Source organism: Poecile atricapillus, chromosome 24 (assembly GCF_030490865.1).
Source record: "Poecile atricapillus isolate bPoeAtr1 chromosome 24, bPoeAtr1.hap1, whole genome shotgun sequence".
Classification (NCBI taxonomy): domain Eukaryota; kingdom Metazoa; phylum Chordata; class Aves; order Passeriformes; family Paridae; genus Poecile; species Poecile atricapillus.
Genome location: NC_081272.1, coordinates 2,893,374 through 2,908,192, shown reverse-complemented (window position 1 = coordinate 2,908,192; position 14,819 = coordinate 2,893,374). Strand labels below are relative to the sequence as shown.

Sequence of the window (14,819 nt, the reverse complement as noted above, 5' to 3'; positions counted from 1 at the left end):
GTGTGTGCAGGGACATGGGGTGTGTGGCCCATGGGAGCCTAGACATGTGCAGCATGCTTGGATGTGTAACTGCTCCCCAAACCTCATCTTTTTTTGGAACTGAGTGATACTAAAACTTTGACTAGCATACCTAGACTGCAAGTGCAGATACCAGGTTATATATGGAGTATGGCACATTAGTAGTTCACACTGGGATTATTCCTTCCCCAGATCATGGGAACTGCTTCCAGGTACCAAAAGGAACTCTCTCTTTTGTTGCCTGAGAGAGAAAATATTCAATATTAATATAAATATTCAATATTAATATAAATCTGGCTGTACTCTAAATCATCCAGGGATCATATGATAAAAATCCAAATTTATTATCTAGAATTAAAATTGCTTGTTGGAAAGATGAAATTGCTTAGTCTGTGTATTTTAGATTTCACTGCATTTTTAGTGCCTTGCCTGTGCTGAGTGTATGCAGAGCTCTGAGTACCCAAGTTTGCATTCCCAGCAGCACTTTCCGTTCCTTTCCCTGAGAACATGTGCCAATCCCTATCCAGCCCCTCACAGGGCTGTGCTGTGTAGGCTCCCAGAAATGTACATACTTGGTATTTTTAAACATTTGCAATTGCATAATTCTTTAATGAATTCATTTATTCCTCTGTAGCACGACACAGAATACAGGAGATTGGCTGAGCATACATTAGTGCCACAGAAACCTCCTGGGCTCCTGACCACCAGGGTTTGGATCCCTGGAGAACAGCAGCTGTCCTGTAGGAGAAGCTAAGCCTGGCTGCACTCAGGGCTCTGTCAGATACGATACTCACATCCTCGAGGCGGAGAAAATCTCCATTTTCTCAGAGGAGGTAACGCCTGGGGCCAGGAGACGCTGCCAGAGCCTGGTGTCCCACGGAGCTGAGCTGGCTGAGCTTGAACCTGGCCTCCAGCTGGACCTGCCAGGTTATTTCCTAGCTGGCAGGAGGTGGTGAACCTGGAAAGCAGAGCAGAAGCACTGGCACTGCCACACAAGCAAATCACTCTGTGAGTACCAGCTCCACCACTGCAGCAGCCCTGTCTCCTCTCCAGGATGCCCAGCCCTGGAGCTTTTTGGTGCAGGAGCAATCAGGGTTCTCACCACTCCCCAGTCCTGGGATGCTCAGCTTTCTGCCGCTGCAAACATTGTGGACATTCTGCAGGGGCCCCTCTTGCCACCAACCCCATGGCTCTAACCCTACCTCACCCTTTCAGATTATAGGGAGTTGTCTCAGTGTGGGAGACGTTTGGGAGTTTTAAATCAAAAATGCCAAGTGAAAAAATTAAGCCAGAGGCATCCATCAAAACTTCTCTGGTTCCTCTATTTGTCTTTTCTCAGAAGCTAATATCCATGAATTTGGTTATTAGAGTCATAATGTTATAATTATTTCATTTAATACTCTAATTATCCCTTGTGATTAATCCTGACCATAACAGGAATGTCTGTGAGTCTGGAAGGCATGTTCCAATGGCTTCTGCATTATGAATGTTAATTTGAGTTAACAAGTATGAGAGCCAGAAGAAAAGAAACCAAAGAGCATGAGGACTCCTTGCTTACAAGTGAGTGCAGGGCTTTTCCTGCCTGGTTTTGGCGGTAACTGGGCCAGCAGCCCCAGTTTCTGCTGGCATGGATTCCCTGACTATGGTGTAGCATTGGGAATTCTGTCTGTGTGTGAGAGCTGAGCAGCAGCTGGGGCAGGGAGGCAGAGGTGGCACAGGCTTCTGACAGTCCCATGTCTCTGCTCATCCCCTGCGCTCCTGCTGTGAATGTCCTTGGGCAGAGCCTGAGCCCACGAGTGGCACAAATGAAGCACCTCCTTCACCTCCCTGTTCCACTGCAGATGGATGTAGTGCAGAGCTTCACTTTGGCCAGCTGGTACTTCAAGGGCTATTTCAGAGCTGATCCCATCGCCCTAACAGCTCCCATTGTGTCAAGCTACAACATCACACCCAGAGAGATGTGAGATGTGAAATACCTGAAAGTTTTAACTTCCTTCATTGTTGTTTCCAGCAGGCCTGGTGTAGCCACAGCCAGGAATGGCAGAGCAGAAGCTTTTTCCTCATATCTGTCCCTCAGGTCCAAGGACCTCCATGAGTGAGATAAGTACTGGCTACATACACAGAGATTTCTGCGCACACCTTCCACTGCAGCTGTAGTGAGCTGTGGGTCAGCACCAGCCCAGCACCAGCTCTGGCACTTTGGGTAGCTCCTGCTGCAGGGGTAGCCTGAGCTGAAAAGCTCCCTGTGGGCTGGCCCAGGTCTGGCACTTTGGGTAGAACCTCCTGCAGGGGTAGCAGCGAGCGCAGGCTCGGGGCTGTGCTCAGACAAGTGTGCACTCACACCCAGCTCACACGTGCCCTCACAAACCTCGGGTGCCCATCTCCAGGGCTTGGCCATCTGTGCCTTTATACACAGGGAAAAGAAACGTGTGGACAAAGGGAGTAGATGCTGCTGGCAGAGACCGGCAGGGCAGGCTCTGGGATCCCTGGGGAAAGGCTTTGCCTCTCAGAGCTTTATCAGCGTCGTGTAAAACCAGCCAGTGGTGCCTCATGGGCTGAGACAGTGGCTGTAAACAAACCTCAGCTCAGGTGCAAAATGAGAGTGTAGGAAAGTTTCCCACCTTGTCTCCTACGTGCAGGAGTTGGACAGAGCCAACCTGGCCCTTGCGACCACGAGCTTCACCTGATGCCTGCATTCACCACTGTCCCTCCTGCTCCACCTCGTCAGGGCCAAAGCAAACGCTGTGCAGGAGTTTTCTTATATACACAAACCATGAGGCTGCAGGAAAGAGCCTTTCAGGGTGGGGAACCATGGCTGACTCCTGGCTCCTGTGCCCATCTGTCCAGAGAACCGCTTGCAAATGGGGAAGGCTTTCACCTCACATGTCCTGAACAATGCAGAGCAAGAGAAATCCAAATTGGATGAGCACATCACTGCATGGAGAGATTTCTGTGGCCTTTACATTCCCATCACTAAAGCAGTCTTTAAGGAATCAGGAATCCCAAAGGTGATGCTCCTGCTGTCAGTACCTGAGGCTGTCTTGGAGCTCCAGTGTTTTCCTCTTCCCACTGGTACTTTTTTGTCTCCCACCCCCCAGCCTGGTGAGACGTGAGCCCTGCAGGACCAAGTTCCTGCTCCACCTGGGGCTGAGCTGGACAGGGAGCTCTCACTCTCTGACATGCTACTGTTTAGAAACCACCACTGCTCAGGGAGAAGGAAAAGTTGCTAGTGGGGAACTGTTTTGTCCTGACTGCTGCCTGTGTTTCATCAGGTACACAGTTCTGAATCTATTTGCATCGTTTGTTTCCAGAATGAGCTGCATTGTTTTGCAAAGCAAGTTACCATGGACAGGCAAATTACCAAAATTTACTAAGTAGCATAAACCACCTGCATACACAAAGTTATTTTTCCTTTAAATAAAGGAACACCTGGCAATGTCTGGCTTCCAGGGGTCTGCAAATGTTGTTCTTTAAATATTTCTTCATGTGCTTGCAGACGTTTGCACACCGACCTCCCTCGAGCTGGGAACTCCGGGAGTGCAGGGATGGAGCACAGTGTCTAATTTTAGGTACAGAAATGTGAAAGATTGAGCTAAATGTGGCAAAGCCTCCTGTACAGCCTGAGGTGGGAAGTGAGGCTCAGGAGAACCTCCTGAGGGTTTCTTGTGCCCCTGGATGGCAAACAGGGAATTGCCCCAGGGCTGTATTATAGATAGGAAAATAAATGTTACCTGCTTCTTCTCTACTAGTCCCTGACCCATACATTTGTCCCAGTTTAGTTTCTCTTGTAGTAAGCCCACAGCAACTGGATTTGCCACCTCTGCCCTGCTGGCTGCACTAAGCCCAGGTTTCTGCACACTTGCTGCTGCACTTCTGTGCACCATGGGCTCCTGACCCTCCCCTCCCACCTCCTGCAACATTTCAGCTCCCTCAGATCTGCCCACAACCTTCTCCTGGAGACAAAAGCGCATCCGCAGGGCAGAGCTCCCAGCTGGAGCAGCCATGCCTTTTCCCAGTGATCCGTGGAGAAGGTGGAGTTGTTCTGGGTGTTGGGGCTGTGATGCCACTGCCTCCTTAGCATGGCCAGAGCCAGACAGAGATCCAGATGTTGAGCAGCTGCAGAGGGCACACACAGCCTGTGCAGAAGGCAGGCTGGTGGGAAGAGACTCTTCTGCAGGGGCAGACAGGTGGCTCCTAATCCTTCCCAAGTTCTGTTCCACGTTCTCCAAAGCAGCTGCCACCACACAATGGAGCTGCAGCCCTCGGCTGTCAGAAAGACAATCCCAGATCCACTGAAATTTACATCAGACAAAATACTCCTGCTGGGCTGTCTCAGCTATCCTTGGGCTTCTGGAAGCACTGCAGGAGTAGGGAAGGCTGGTGGAGGCACAGGCTGCACTTCACAGTGCATTAGGGATGTGCTGTGCAGCACCTCCAAGGAAAATGCTGATTGATGCTTTTCAGATGGAGCCACATGAAGTTCCCCAGAAAGAGCAAACCTCATCCTCTGTGAGCAGCACCATCCCCTGGACTACACAATAAGGCTGTGGGATGGTTTGCAGTGAGCAGCCACAGTGAGGAACAGGAGCAGAAAGTGCTGTACCCACGGTGACCCTGATGCCTTAGGATTTCAGCTTTTCTATTCTTCATCTATTTGTAACCCTGCAGTTCTTTAGTGTGTAACTCCAAACTCCACACACAGTGTGAGCTGCTGCTTTCCCATTTGGCTCAGACACAGCAATTCCTCTCCAGGCCTGGCAATCAAGGACACCTCACTGCCTCAGGCCCCCAGAGATGGAAACAAAAGGGAGTTGGGGGCAGCAAACTTGGGGTAAATGACTTCATTACCTGAAGCTGGAATTGGGAGATTAACCCCCAATATGCAAATGGACCAAACATAAAAGTGTGAAACCCCTGACCTGTGGTCCATTTTGGGTGCAGCTCCTGGGGGGCTTTGTCTGCCTGAAATGTCCCTGGTGACCTTTCAATAAATAGAACTGCTTTTTATTCCCTGAATTTTGTCTGGCCTCTGTTTTTAGGTAGTCCCAGAAAGGCAGAACCCTCACCCCATCAGAGTTACCCTCCCTGGACACAGCTGCTCACACCTTGCTCAGAGCCAGGTGGAGGAGCTGCACCCTGGGCACATGAGGGAAACATCCCAGGGGTTTTTTCCCCATCCTGCTCTGGGGCAGGAGTGCAGGTGACATGGGACACAGCCAGCCTGATCTGGAGGAGCGTGGGGAGCCTGGCAGTGCTCACACAGGAGCTGCCCCACAGCCTGGCCATGCCCTCATTCGATTAAGGAGCTCATGAACTTGGCTCCAGCACGAGCCCTGCATACAGAGCTGCCAGTCTTGGGGAAGCCAAGTCCCCTTTTCTGTGTCTCTGGCAGCCAATTACTCATTTCCAGTGCAACAGTCTGCTCCTAATTTGGCTGGTCAGGGCTTGTTGAAGGAAATAATGCAACAATGTCCTCTCAGAGGGAGTCTCAGAAACAATATTCCAGGAGACAAGAGAAAATTAATGCAACAAGGTAGTGTTTACCAGTCCCTGTCACTGCCCATGCCTGAAGGGACTATTAACACCTAGTCAATAAGAAGATCTTTCTCTGCAGATTTTTTTTTTTTAAAGGCATCAAGGATAATATTGAGGTGCATGAAAATAATCTGATTAGTATGATGTCTCCTTGAAACATTTCTGAAATGTGTGAAGTGTTACTTTTACTGCAGGGTTCTTTTCTTCACAAAGTGGAAATCGAAGTGCAGAACAACACAAAAAGCAGAGATCCTTATGACACAGAATAATGAGGCCATAAAACCAAACAATAAAGTTAAATAATTTACCATAAATATCGAAAGCTCTGAAATTATTCTCTACATTAACTGCCTATGTTTCAAATGATCTTTGCATTCACCATGTCACAGATGGCAACATCAGACAAGAGAGTCCTTGACAAAATCTCGCTGTAATTATTCTTTCCACAGCTGCAGTTATTTTAATGCCTTTTCAGTTAAGCTGAAAGAGACGCACACGTTTTATAAATAAGGCCTTTTAACCAGTTTGACAATGAAGCATTTGAAACGTAGTGTGAAAAAAAATAAAACCAACCCAAAAACTTTCGCTGCATCTTGAAACCTGGGAGAGAAACTGTGAGGACTTGGAGCAGAAAGACAACCAGTCATTCTACAGCAATACTTAGCAATTAAGACTAAAATTATGTTGATTGTCATGGTCTGAGATAGCTGTTACTGGCAACCTTCAAAGTTGCTCAGACACAATGCAACAATTAGGTTTATTTTGGCTGGCAGCTCAGAGGAGTCTTTTCTCCATTGAGAAACTGCCCTCAAGGACAGGCAGGGACTGACATCAGGAAGAAAATACAGCTTGGATGAGGTCAGGGTTACACACTGCTCAAGACCAAAGTGTCCAGCTGCAGTGCAAGTTTGGTTGGCTTTTCTTGCATGTTTTGGCTTTTTCCAAAGTGCTTTAAATTGTTGTGGAGGGCCCTTTTCCCCAAGGAACACCACAAACCTGTGGCCTCTCCTGCCCTGAGGGCATCTGGCCAGCTGGCTGACCGCAGTGGCTCGGCTGTGCTGCGTTGGCCCAGCTGGTACACTGCACGTCCCCACTGGGGCTGCCCTCGAGGAAAAGGATGAGCCACCCCGGAACACCCATCTCCTCAAACCCCCTTCCTTAGCCAGGTGACCGACACCTCCTTCCCCAGCCCCTGGTCGTGTTTTCTCTGGCCCAGAATTCCCATTCCCTTCAGTGCCGCAGCTCAGCCCGGCCCTGCCCCTGCAGTGATTCCACTCGGGATGTGGCTCTGAAAGCCCTGGCACACTTCAGCACCTCGAGAAAAGCAGGCTCACTTTGGAGTGGTCCTGCATCACAGAATCACAGAGTCACAGAATCACAGAACAACAGAATCACAGAATCACAGAATCACAGAATCACAGAATTAACTATGTTGCAACAGACCTTTGAGATCACCTAGTCCAGCCAATGATCTGACACCTCCTCATCAACTAAGCCATGGCACTGACATGTCCAGTCTGTTTTTAAACGTCTCCAGGGATGGTGACTCCACCCCTCCCTGGGCAGACAATTCCATTGCCCAATTGCTCTTTCAGAGAAGAATTTTTTTCCAACCTAAACTTCCCTTGGTGCAGATTAAGACTGTGTCCTCTCCCTCTGTCATTCCCATCCACTCAGAGGAGCCGAGGACTCTGGGACATATCAACAGCACAACTGAGGACTCCAACAGTGATGAAAACTTGAGCTGAAGCACCAGAATTTCAGTTCCCATGGGAGTTAGTTGTGGGTGCGAAGGAGCCCGGCGAGCCTGAGATCCTGGCTCTCCCCTGGAGACAAGATACTTCTCTGTAAGAGAGAGAAGATGTATCGCTCCCAGGGGTCTTTGAGTTAGTTATGTTAAACTGTTGTGCTTCATTGGTGTTCCCCCCTGCTGTCCCACCCCAATACAGGTATCTCGGGCTCCCCCCCGCCCCTCTCCTCCCCTATAAATATCCCGGGTTTTCCCCTGTTCGAGAGATTAGGTGTTGTTGGCTCCCTTCACCAAAGCTCTGCCTGAATAAAGGTTTGTGCTTAGCAGAACGCTGGACCAGCTTTCTCATCCCTGCTTCCCGTGTCGCCTGTACGCCGCCGCTGAGCTGAGCTGGAATCACTCGCCTGCCCGAAGCCGCTCACACGCGCTCCGGCCCAGCCCTTTTCAGGGCTGCTTCTCTAGAGAAGTCGCGGTGCTCCGGCCTTTCCGTCGCCGCTGCAGTTAGTGGAAGTGTAGCCAAGCACAGCAACCAGTGGGGCTCTGGGAGATCTTCATTCCTGCTTCCAGCTCTCCGGAGAGCCTGCAGAACACCTCCCCTGAATCCACATTTCAGGAGCCTGAATGAGTGGCTGTATTTTTTTAAGCTCCCAGCACTCAACAGCTCTTGTGGAAAACAAAAGGAGCTGAATCCTCTGGAAGTGAAGTTCCCCCTCTCCGAGCAAGTTGCAGCTGCTTCTCCTTCCCACCATAAGCTGTCGGTTAGTTTAAAAGAAATGTGTGGAGATGCAGCTAAAGCAGTGGGAGCTGTACTGGGCGGCTATTTTCCCGTTTAAACCAAATAAAGAAAAAAATGAAAGAGTGGGAGATCGGTGGGAGGTTTTTCACTGTGGAATCCTGGCAAGCTTTGGCTTACAAAGAAGACATTGCAGTCTCCGAGGTTTGCGGACTGGGGAAGCCTCATTAATGGAGGTTATTGTCGGGGAGGCCTGGCTTTTATGCTCAATGCTGAAAGGCACCAACCCTCAAAGTATTCAACACCACACAATAACAGATTGTGTGCAGTTAGCCCCATAAAACAAATGTGTTCTCTCTCTATGGGATTACAGAGCATCCATCAGTGGCTGGCATTAAATACCACCCAAGTATATGTAATTACCGATACATGAAATCTAAACATCATTTTAAAGCACTTGGAACAACAAAAAACACCTGGAGGTTTCTGTTTCCCTTTCACTTTGAAGCATCCTTCCTTTCCTAACCAGAATCCCAGGGAACAGCTTCCTCCAGCTCATGCCTGGGAGGGAAGTGCTGCTACCCTGGATTTCCAAGACGCGGCTGCATCAGTCACCACTCCCTGGACTGGGACCATTCCCAAAACCTCCGTTGATCCTCTTATTAGATTTGGACTGAAAACACAATAAAACTGCAGAGCTGAGAGGGGGAAAAAGGATTTTTATGAGACAGTGTGCACTGGGCTCGTGAGCAGCTCATAAACCCAGGCTGGCCTCGAAATCCCCTACAAAACCCAAAGAGCTGCCACACACAGATCCCTCTGTACCTGTTTTATCAGTTCTCTGTAGAAGTGTTTGGTTCACTCTGGGGTTTATGTTTGACCCCAAGTGGCTGCACAGGCGCCACAGTGAGGGCCTGGACAGTGACCCAGGGAGCAGAGGGATCTCTTATCCTGCCTTCCTTGCACTATGCTGTTGGATCAGCCACACAATTAAGAGCTATATTTAAGCACTTGAATAAACAAGCTCCACTCCTGAAAGATTCAGGCATGGCTCGTGGGGTCCCTGTGTTCCTCAGTTTTGAATCTCAGGCTGATAAATTAAAAGCAAAAGAATCACTTACACGAATTAACTTAATATCCTGCCATGGAGCGAGCACAAAGCTGTTGTCACTTCTGATTTCAATCAGGCTTGAATTAAAGGGGGCTTGGATTATTATTTTTTATTTGAGAGAAGCAGAGCAGACACTTGGTGGGATGGCAAGCAGCTGGCTGCAGACAGATGTCTGAGAGCTCTTCCAGGGAGCCTGCCTGTGACAGCCTGGCACAGGGTAACCCCACCGGGTCTGTGTGCCGGATTTATGATCCCAGCTGTGGGAGAGGCCAGGGGAGAGCAGGATGGACCGTGGGCTGCTCAGGCACCCAGCAGGGAGGCGGCAGAGCAGGGTTCCCAAGGTTCCCACGAACACCACACGGCATTTTGGCCTTGGTGCACCTCCCGAGGCTGCTTTTCCACACCAGGACTTCTGGGCAAAGCTGGAGGTGCTCCTGCAGGGAAGGGGCTGGTGCTGAGTCCCGGGGCAGTGAGGAAGCCAGAGCTGCTGTGATGGGGCTCCTGAAGAGCACCTCTGACCTGTGACATTCAGCTCTGGATACAGGAGCACAAAGCAGCTGTGTTCCAATCCCCGAGCACCCCGGGATTGCAGCCATCCCGTGCAGAGTGGGAACAACCCCCAAGGCCTGAGAGCCCTGCGGGGTCATGGCCCAGCTGATCCAGCCCCACACAGACCCACACATGGGCCAGCTCCACACATGGACCAGCCCCACACAGACCCAGCCCCACACATGGACCAGCCCCACACAGACCCAGCCCCACACAGACCCACACATGGACCAGCCCCACACAGACCCAGCCCCACACAGACCCACACATGGACCAGCTCCACACAGGCCCAGCTCCACACAGGCCCAGCCCCACACATGGATCAGCCCCACACATGGACCAGCCCCACACAGACCCAGCCCCACACATGGGCCAGCCCCACACAGACCCAGCTCCACACATGGACCAGCCCCACACAGACCCAGCTCCACACATGGACCAGCCCCACACATGGAACAGCCCCACACATGGATCAGCCCCACACATGGAACAGCCCCACACAGACCCAGCTTCATACAGACCCAGCCCCACACAGACCAAGCCCCATATGAACCCAGCCCCAGACAGAGCCTGACCCAGTCCCAGCCTCAAACACATCCAGCCCCACGTGGACCCAGTCCCACATGAACCCAGCCCCACATGAACCCAGCCCCACATGAACCCAGCCCCACACAGACCCAGCCCCACATGAACCCAGCCCCACACAGACACAGCCCCACAAAGACCCAGCCCCACACAGACCCAGCCCCACATGAACCGAGCCCCACACAGACCCAGCCCCACACAGACCCAGCCCCACATGAACCGAGCCCCACAAAGACCAGCCCCACACAGACCCAGCCCCACACAGACCCAGCCCCACATGGACCCCCCCACACTGCCACTGTGTCATTCCAGGATGTGCTTGGCACCCGCTGACAGGCAGAATCCTCCATCGTGTGGGTCTGGCTGAGGAGCCAAACAATTGGGAGCTTATTACAGCCTCCCTTTTAATTAAGTGTCTCAAATAGGATGTAATTGCGATGTAATAGCACACACTATTGTACATTAGTTAAATATGAAGGGATTATTAAGAGTATGTTTTAAAGGCTTTCCAGTCCTGGATTGAGTAAATAGTTGCTAAATTTTGATAAATAACTTTTAAAATCTACATTAAATAAGCAGTTAAGTGTATTTAGGATACTCTCTTTTTTTTTCCCCAGAATTGCTCCAGCCAGAGAGTCCTGGGTTATAATCTCAGTATTTCACTGGTAATAGGGTTGTGCCTGCTCATATCTGTTTGTTCTGCCTCAAAGATCCTGCTGGGTGTGGCAAGCTTGGCTACTGACATCTGCAAGCTTTAAACCTTTCCCATTCCCACAGCCCAGAGGAGCTGGTAGTGTGCTCAGCCCTATTTTACAAGTACAGAATTAAGGCACAGAAGAGCAAAGTCATTTGTTCAAAGCCATGCAGGGAGTCTGTAATAGAGCAGAACAGGAGCCAACAACAGATCAAAAAATATTTCTCTAAAAATAAGGCTTTGAAAATCCATAAAGGAAATGCGGCTCTAACAAAATGTTCTGTTACGTTCAAAACCGCAATTAGTCATTACTGATTTTGGTAATGAATGTACAAATGTCCCATGACCCCCAGAACCTAACAAACATCTCCATCCATTAGCTGCTTTTGCCCAGGGAACGCCAGCTGGACTGACAACAGTGGATGGGCACCACTGAGTGATGCCTGGAGACAGCTCTTGCCTCTGTTGCACCAGGAAAATTTATCCAAGGTTGCAAATCACAAAAAAAGAGGTGCCATCACCCTGGGAGACATGGCAAGGAATAATTTAGTGCTCCCTTAACCTTTGTACGGCTGGTCTGGAGCTCCCTGCTGCTCCCTGCAGCCGGGGTGTTTCTGCTGTGAATGACTGCAGTATCCTGAGGAGCGAGTGGCCAAGAGCTGCTGTCCTGCAGAGTAGCACAGAGGCCCTCGTGCCATTTGGGGGCACAGCTGAACTCAGTCCAGCTGACAGGGTAGGAGGAGGATGGCTGCACCCAGGCTCTGGGCACAGGGACCCCTCAGTGATGCTAGAAAAGCCACCGTATGCAGGGCTAGGACAGCTGCACTGCCCTGGAGGGTGTCCTGGGTGGCTCAGCATGGGCAACCAGCCCTGGGCAATGGGAGCTGCCGGGCAGGCTCGGGCCTCTTAGTCCCTGAGCCAGCTAGCCTTGCTGGGAGATGAAAACCTCACTAAAATCTTGCCCCTGATCCCATCTTCTTGTCCAGAGCTCCCTGCTCTTGAGTTTGTGCCAGGCATGTTTGGTTTATAGTTTCTTCGTCCTACCCTGCATCCCAGTCCCAGTAGCGTGTTTTGGGGGTTTATTGGTAATTGCATACAGTTTGTCAGGGGAGAAGCAGGGGATGAGGCTTTTCAGCCTTTCCTTTCCTTCTCCTCCTTCGACCCTGCTATGTCACTTTTGGAGAATGTTCAGTTTCCCCTGAATTAAATACCACCACCCTGGTATTTAATCTGGTAATTCCTCTCTATGGTCTGCAGCTTCTCTGGAGTGAGGGCTGAGATGTCCAGAGGAGCTGATGAGCCCCCTGACCCAGGAGTAGACCCAAGTGTGGAAAATCCTGAATCGTGTGGAGAATGGGAGACAATGGGCTGGACCCTGAAGGAATTTTCTGATCCCCCAGCATGGGAATTTTCATGTGAACAAATTCAGAACCCAGTTGAGGTGGGGAAATACCTGAAAGAGAAGTGCCATGATGACTCTAAAGAGAAGATCATTGCAATAAGCCGGGCCCTGGCATATGCTTATCACACATAGCTGGATACTGTAGATAGAGGCAGGGGGGCGGGGAGATAAATCAGCAGCTACCCCAATCACTCAGGCTGCAGCCAAGCCAGCAGCTACTTGGCTCCTCTTGTCCCCCTGTAAAGAAGCCTGAACTGAAATGCTCCATTCTGAAGTGTCACCTCCAGTGCTCCACACTGTTGAACAGGTAACACTAATGAAGGAGCCAAGAAGTCGGAACTCTTCAAGCAAGTGCTCTGAAAAATTAATGAGAAGCTGCAGAAGAACATAAATAATCCGTGCTCCCCATTAGAGGTAGTTAGCACCACTACAATGATCCAGGGAAAACCTGCCCAGGCACCTCTGTTCTCCTTTGGAATCACTGTCCTGTGGATTTTGTCAGCTGGAGGCAAAGGACAGGTAACCCTTTACCACCCAGGCTGGTTTGAAATAATTATTGTTAATATAAATCAAAAGTGACAGCTTAACTGGTCGCAGAAATGGATACATATAAACCAAAACGAAGTTGCATGGCCTCAGAGGAAAAATCATTAGCTCCCTGGTGGGTTTACAAGTAATTTGCTAGCAATAAAAATGCAAAAAGCACATTTTGGTGTGCAATGATCATAAATAATCTTTGGACAAGATTTCTTTCTAGGACTCACAAGTCCACTCCCTTAATGGCAAGTTTTATTACCCTGGTTTCTCTGTGTTCTGTTACAAAATGTTGCTGTCAGAACAATTTACGAATTACAGCTCTGTTGGTATCAACTTCCATAATTCATATGGAAATTGGTTTCCCCACAAACATTCACAAAGCACAAAGAGTCGTGTAACCCCACAGAATGACCTTAGTAACACAGAATATAGAGACCAGGTGCCTGGGCCAACACTAAATATCGATGGTCACCAGGTTGGGGGGAATCTTCCATTTAACTCATGTGGTGGTGAGGTCAGTGTGGAACCTACAGGATCTTTAGGAAGCCAGGAACATTCTGAGAGTTCTGCTCCCAAGCACTGGGGATAAACAAAAATCCCATCCAGCTGCTGAGGAAACTCTGAATTTTCTTAAAATTCAGCATTTTCTTAAAATACCAGGAAGTACAGCTTGTTCAGGATTTCAACTCTGTTCATCTCTTCCCTCCCTTTGGATGGGAAGATCCCTGGGGATGAGGAGGGGAGTTCAGCATTTGAGATGAAAGTCACAGAGGGAGTGGCAGTGGCAGGGGCTGGGGTTTGGGCAGGAGCCCAGGGCAGGTCACAGCTGCCAGGATCAGTCCTGGGGAAGGATCACGGGCTTTGGCTGTGGCTCATCCATAAGGATGAGCTGTTTCTTCACACCAAGTGTGTTATCCTTGGAGTAAGAGAGAGAAGGAAAGAGAGTGACAGTCAACTAGGTGAGAATTGCCTCTGAAAAATTCTAGAATAAATGCAAATCCAAAGTGTAAAGAGGGGGATCTGCAGCTCAGGCTGGATTCTGGGTGCCATTGCTCTCCCTTCCCTGGAGGAAATGGAACCGGCAGCTGAAATTGCCACATTTCATAGATGAAGTTACACTGCAGGAAAGAAAACCACTCAAATAGAAACCACTGCATTAATGTCTAAAAAATTAAGTAAAGATGGCTCTAACTATTTTTTTTTACAGATCCTTTATAGGCACACATCCAAAGTCAGTTCTGGCTATTGGAATACACCACAGGGTAGAAGGTAGCTGCTCAAAGAACTGAGCATTTCTCATATTCAACACTTCATTTGTAACTTTAACCTAAAGGGAATTTGATAAACTGTGCAGGAACAAGACCTACATTTTAAAAAATATTATCAGCTTCATCTAAGATCTTGCAACACCTGCTCTGGACAACCCTTTTGCCGTGATGTAGATGAATAGGAAAGAAAACTACAGATCCTCTTTCCATTCAAATATTATGAGCCAAGCTGAGACACCACCCTGAAGCAAAACATCCAGGGTCTTGCTTTGAATTTGTCTAAGCAAAGAGGACAAAAACTGCTTTTGCAGAAATAAGAATTTGCAAGAAGTGCATAAAATGAGGAAGAAAATGGTTTTCTTTCCCTATAAAGAAAGAGCAAGTCCTTAAGATTTTATGGATCAGAGATTTAAACCAAGAACCTCCTTTTTACAAGTCCCTGGTTCAGCTTAAAATGGTAATGGCATTACTGCTGAAACAAATGGCACCTGGAGCTGTAGGAGGTGCTGGGCTCTGCAGAACTGTTTGGATGGGAGGGACATGGATTCAGAGGATTCTCCTGCAGCTTCTTCTCCCCTCCTCCCATCCCAGGGATATTCTGGAGAGCTGCTGTCACGATGGGAAGCAGGACTCTGGC

The 14,819-nt window shown here is 49.4% G+C and overlaps 1 protein-coding gene across 3 annotated transcripts in view; it reads right to left on the bottom strand.

Moving 5' to 3' along the window:
* GRIK3 (glutamate ionotropic receptor kainate type subunit 3) overlaps window positions 1–14,819 on the bottom strand; it is a 108,076-nt gene that overhangs the window by 83,527 nt on the left and 9,730 nt on the right. Inside the window, exon 1 of one of the 3 annotated variants that reach the window (XM_058856652.1) lies at window positions 14,671–14,738. The exons of the other annotated variants lie outside the window; for them this stretch is intronic. The gene's annotated coding sequence lies outside the window, so the exon portion shown is untranslated. Of the gene's footprint in view, window positions 1–14,670; window positions 14,739–14,819 lie in introns of those variants that run through there. 3 annotated transcript variants of the gene reach the window in all.